This window comes from Chaetura pelagica, unplaced genomic scaffold (genome assembly GCF_000747805.2).
Source record: "Chaetura pelagica isolate M959 unplaced genomic scaffold, ChaPel_1.0 scaffold470, whole genome shotgun sequence".
Taxonomy (NCBI): domain Eukaryota; kingdom Metazoa; phylum Chordata; class Aves; order Apodiformes; family Apodidae; genus Chaetura; species Chaetura pelagica.
Window position 1 is genome coordinate 442090 of NW_009951911.1, and position 6247 is coordinate 448336.

Sequence of the window (6247 nt, forward strand, 5' to 3'; positions counted from 1 at the left end):
TTCCTGCATTCCTCGGTGATAAACATGTGAGGTTTGTCCTTTTTTCCCCTTATCTCCTCCACCTTGGGCTGCATGGTCACTGTGGGAGGAATAATACCTCTGTTCTGGTAACACCCCTTCAAAGTAGACACACTCACTGAGTGAAAAGAGAGGAGTAAGTGGTGAGTGTAAAATGAGATCTTCCTGGCTGAAAAGCACATGAATTGCTGAGAGGATGCCCCACTCACTGTGATGGTCGTAGACAAACATCTGGGACTCAATCTGTTGATCAAAGAGATTGACAAGGACATGCTGGACTTTGTGAGGCCCAAACTGCAAGCAATTTCCTTGCCATTCAGATTGCCTCAGAGCACTTCTAACTGCAGGGTTAATCAGGGCCTTTGCCTGGGTCTTGTTTCCTCCTTCTCAACTCCTGGCACTGGTGGTGTCTGCTCTTCCCAGAAGATTGTCCTCCCTCATCCATCACCCCTCCTGACACAGGATCCGTCTCCAACACCCACTCCTCCTTTCCTCCATTCTCCTAGTCTGGCCGTGATGTCTCAGCACCCCTGACATTATCCTGCCCATTTCAGTGATGCATCAAACCATCCATCTGCCTTCACAAGTGACCTGCTCACTATGTCCCCCCACCCTTCAACCAGACTGGAGTCTGCATGTCTGTCTGACCTCGGGCAGGCAGAACGTGCTTGGTGGTGGAAAATACAGCGTGTGTGAGGCTGGATGTCACCAAAGGTGGTACATAAACAGCAGCTCCTGGAGACTATCAGAAATCACGTTGTAAAAATAAAATCTCATCCTCCAGTTCCTATTCAGAGGCCCTGCCTTTCTCAGGCAGTTACAAAGTTAACTGTTTTGTAGGGAGTAATGTTGCAACGAGGTGACAGAACTCAGTGTGAGACCTTAAAGGAGAGGAAGGTGATTTTATTTTAAAACAAAATGTTTTTGTTCACTCAGACTCTTGTACACATGTACTTACGACGACCAAGATGCATATATCCCAGTGGTCTTCCTTGTGTGTGGGCACCAAGACACGTGCATCCAGGTGATCCAGTGGTGTCAGGGACGCTCCAAATACTCCGTGTCCATTAGTCAGGGCTGGACATTTCAAACTGAGAGGACTTAAACATGAAATTTTATATTTTCAGGAACACTGAAGTGCTGACAGTGACTTCATCATCTAACACTGCCAGGGCTATATGGCATCATTCTTTGGTGCATTTTCCTAAGTATCTGCAGTTCTAGACTTGTCTCTTCCCTAGGTCACTGAAATAACTGGCAAAAGAAGACTTGTGTGGTCTACTTATAGAATCATAGAATCCCAGACTGGTTTGGCTTCAAAGGGACCTTCAAGATCATCCAGTCCCACCCCCCTGCATGGGCAGGGACACCTCCCACCAGCCCAGGCTGCTCCAAGCCCCATCCAACCTGCCCTTCAACACTGCCAGGGATGGGACAGCCACAGCTTCTCTGGGCAACCTGTTCCAGTGTCTCACCACCCTTACAGTGAATAATTTCTTCCCAAAGTACAACCTAAATCTCCTCTCTTCCAGTTTAAAACCATCATCCCTTGTCCTATGACTCCCTGCCCTTGTCCCAAGTCCTTCCCCAGCTTTCCTGGAGCCCCTTCAGGCACTGGAAGCTGCTCTAAGGTCTCCCTGGAGCCTTCTCTTCTCCAGACTGAACACCCCAACTTTCTCAGCCTGTCTTCATAGGAGAGGTGTTCCAGAAGACTACTTCACTGATGACTGTTGAGATCTTCCCACAAGAGAGAGTTACAGTTTTGGTCCTGAACAGAAAGACCACTCTCTGTGGTGCTTTTTAGACAGTCAACGTTCATGTGAAAAACAAGGCAGTAGTTGCATCTTCAGGGGTGAACCTGGATGAAGATTGTTGTGCCCAACAGTATTGATCAATCCACTGCATGTGCTTGAGGGAAGAAATGGCACAGAAATCACATTAAATTCCTGGTGAAAATTCTTGAAATATTTTTTAAATATTAAGGGAATGGGATCTCGTGGATTCATTGTAGAGACTGAGGGAGCGTGGAAGGGAACAAGTCAGTTTGGAAATCTCAGAACAACAGAAACTTCCAACCAAAATATACTTTTCTCTTTATTCCCAATGTAGTGAACGGGACATTCATGAAATGGTGCAATTTTTCCTCCTGGGGAGTGAGAAGAGAGGGAGATAAACCTCTCCCTACAGGGCTGTGTGCCTCTGCATTGCTCAGTGCCTTTGCTTCTCAGTACCTGCCCCCTCTCATGGCTCTGCTCCCATTGTGCCCTGCAGCCATGAAAAGGGAAGGCATATGAGGCAGGTGCATGGAACTAAGGGCACAGGCACGCAGAAGGGATAGAGAGGTCATTTAGGCTTGGAGATGAGCAGGAGAGCAGAACTACCCCTAGAAGCAGGAGGATTTGGGGAAGGTGGAGTGGTAGGGAAGAGGGAGCTGAATTTGAAGCACCATCCTAAGACCTCCAGTTAGGTGCAAGGTTTGGGTGAGCTGGTGTGTCACAGGAATGAAGTTCTGCTGAAATACAGAGATGGGGCAGTGAGGCACTGATAGGCCTTCAATGTATTGAGCAACCTCCTGTGCAACCCCTTCTTATACCCAGGAGCTCTAAACTCGGGCCTGGGGCCTCATCCCCTTCTTGTGCTTTGCTGTAGCTGCACCTGTTTTCCAGCTGATTCCTGAATTGTTGTTTGGAGTTCTCAGGTTGATCTTGGACCTGACTTGTTTGTTACCTTGCCTTTGAAGGTGACAGGACTGTTGATGGACGCTGTTGCCATCAACTCACTGCTTGATCACAGCAGGCTCCTGGTCAGTAAGGTCTTAGCCCTGCCTTTGCTGGGGCTGCCCTTTCCACCATGGAGCAGCCCAGCTCTCCCAGCTCCCCAGCATCCAGGATTTCCCTGCTGAAGCTCCTGGCCTGTCCTTGTTCCTGGTAGTGAGCAGCAATGCCCTGGGTCTGTCACACTCTGGGTCACTATCACATGGGAGAATGACTGAGAGAACTGGCTGTCATGAGGTGTTCAGGGGAAAAAAACTCAGCTGCCTTCACGATGTGGTAAAAAACCCTCACAAGACCGTGAAGAACCTTGCAACTGTCAGCCAAGACAGAGGGACAGGGTGATATCAGACCTGCTTTGGGCTTGGGCCTGTGAAAGGCATTTGTGGGCTGGGCTCTTACCGTCTGCTTAGTGTCATCTGGGCCGTTCTGTGCCCACAGGCTTGAGGTCAGGTTACCCAGAGAGCAATCAGAGCTTACAAGGGCAAGCTCCTCTCAGTGCTCCTGGGTCAGGTGAGCTCCACTGCCTCCTTAGGGACATACTAATTCTATATGAAGGAGGCTGGAAGAGGTGAATCAGAAACCCAGTTTGGTTATCCCTGCTGTTTGGGTTTTTGCCCAGCTCTTTTTTTGTGACTGAGTACCTGGAGGGTACTCGTGTCCTCCTGCTGCTCTCCTGAAGGTGCAGCTGTTGATGTGATGGGTGTGGGGGGCTGAGGGGTGGGGGAAAGGGATGTGCAGTCATTGGAAAAGAATCATAGAATGACAGACTCGTTTGAGTTGGGAGGGACCTTAAAGATCAATTAGTTCCAACCCCCCTGCCTGGGCAGGGACACCTCCCACCAGCCCAGGCTGCTCCAAGCCCCATCCAACCTGCCCTTCAACACTTCCAGGGATGGGGCAGCCACAGCTTCCCTGGGCAACTTGGGCCAGGGTCTTGCCACCCTCATTATGAAGAATTTATTCCTCATGTCTCACCTAAACCTTCCCTCTTTCAGTTTAAAGCCATTTTCTCTCAATTCCATGACTCCCTGCCCTTGTCCAAAGTCCCTCCCTAGCTTTCCTGTATTCTCTTCAAGTACTGGAAGACTTTCAAATGTCTCCCTGGAGCCTCCTTCTCCAGGCTGAAGCTCTGGTGGCAATGGCCCTTAGCTTTTTTTTTTGTAGCTGAACCCCCTGTAAGGCTCTGAGTGTGTTTGGATGCTTCAGTAACTTGTTTTCTCCCCCTCACTGATGCTCACAACCCTCTGACAGATTTATCTTTCCTCCCTGGGTAAGGGAGTGGATCCCCAGCACCCCCCTGGTGGAATTTATCTCCACTTCATGTCTGGGGGAATACACTGAGCTCCTGATTACTAGGTGGGTCATTCAGTTAAGGAGTTGATTATCCGTAGAATCTAGCTATGTGACATCAGCCTCACCACAGGCAAGACTGGCAGTGGCTGCTGAAGTAGAGTGGCCTTGGAAGGCACTGGTGAATTGTACAGGCTGAGGTGCCTGAGGAGACTGTGGTATCTTGTTCTGGATGGATGCTTGAGAGATGGCAAACATGACCAAAATAGATATTTGGCCCCTCAGAGAGTTGCTCTGCCACCAGGCTGCATCCTGGTTTGGGGTGGAGCTTTGGATCTGAAGCAGTGCTGTCATGCCCTGCTGGAGGACACTCTTACCTAACCTAGATGCTGGGAATCTGAAAACTGGCTGAGATGTGACAATTTGTACAACTGTCCCTAGTGTCCATGTCCACTTCCTGGAGACTCCATGCTTCTTGGGCATACAGCTTGGGAAGACCACACAGTGGATTGCATTCTTTGTCACAGCAAAGGTTCAGGGTTCTCAGACTCACTGCACTAGTTGTTTGGTTTTGTGTCTTATCCTCAGTTGATGTAAAAGTGAGAAGGTTTTTGTGCCTTCAGTACAACTGTTGGACAATTGAATGACTGGGCTGCAAACATGGCAGGGGAGAGGGCCAGGGCTGGCTGAGCTGACAGGGTTTTAGGGTAATGCTCTGTGGGAGGATAACAAAATCTACCTAGAATGTAAATAAATCTGAAGGGCTCGTTTTGGCCAAGAATTTGCCTTCCTGACAAATGTGATTTTGAGACAACCAATAATCACTTGGTAATTTGGGATGAAATTGGAATCTGACACTTCAGGTGAGCTCAAATACAGTATTTGGTGGGTTTCCAGTAGAATCCTCTCACATGTCTGATAGGAAATGATCTTGACAAGGGCTGTCAAAGGGCAGGGAACACCCAGGCTTCCAAATCACTGATGCTGGGATATTGGAAAGGGATGTGTCAGAGGATTGCTAAGTAAAGCACGTTGCATACAGCTGCCCTTTGGCTTTCTGAGGTCTGGTAACTGAGCCATATTTTCAAGTCTATCAGACTGCTTTTAGCATCTCCAGTTAACTAACCCAGTTAGTACTTCTCTGCATTTTAAGGCAGGAAACATTTTTGTTATGCTACAGCATTAAATGGGATCGTCTGTGTTTTGCTGACTGTAGATGTGCATAAAGGTATGTAAATCTGATTTTTATGGATGTGTAACCTGCACTTTATGGCATAAATCTGTTACAGTGTAACCTCAGCAGACTGTGCATCTCAAGCTTTCTTCTCAACAGGAAGGATACCTAGCTGTTGAGGGGTGAGGTAGGAAATCCTTAATAGACTTCAGTTGGCCACTGTGATGTCCAGGGACTGAGAATCCAAACTCAAAAAACTGGTTAATCTGCAATAGAAGTGTTAGGGAATGATACCCCCATTTGTGTTACCTGAGCTCTTGGGAAGTACATGAAAGCACAGGCAAGCCTGCTGTCCTCCTGTGAGGTCATCTTTGTACCTCTTGCTGTGCCTTCTTACAACCCTTGGGACCTGCCAACCTCTGTGCCTGGGAAGATCATGGAACAGATCCTCCTAGAAGCTGTGCTGAGGCACATAGAGGACAGGGAGGTGATTAAAGACAGCCAGCATGGCTTCACCAAGGGCAAGTCCTGCCTGACCAACCTAGCGGCCTTCTATGATGGATTGACTACATCAGTGGACAAGGAAAGAGCTACAGATGTCATCTATGTGGACTTCTGCGAGGCCTTTGACACAGTCACCCACAACATCCTTCTCTCCAGATTGCAGAGGAATGGATTTGAGGGGTGGACTGTTTGGTGCAGGAGAAACTGGTTGGATGGTCACATCTAGAGGGTAGTGCTCAATAGCTTGATGTTCAGATGGAGATGAGTAACAAGTGGTGTCCCTCAAGGGCCTGTCTTGGGACCATCACTATTAAATATCTTCATCAGTGACATGGACAGTGGGGTCAAATGCACCCTCAGTGAATTCACAGGCAACACCATGTTGGGGCTATGGAGTTCACCCACCTTCCAGCACTTAAAGTGCTCCTTGTACAGCCAACAAACACATTTTCATCCTTGAAGAGGATGAGCTGCTGAATTTCATCCA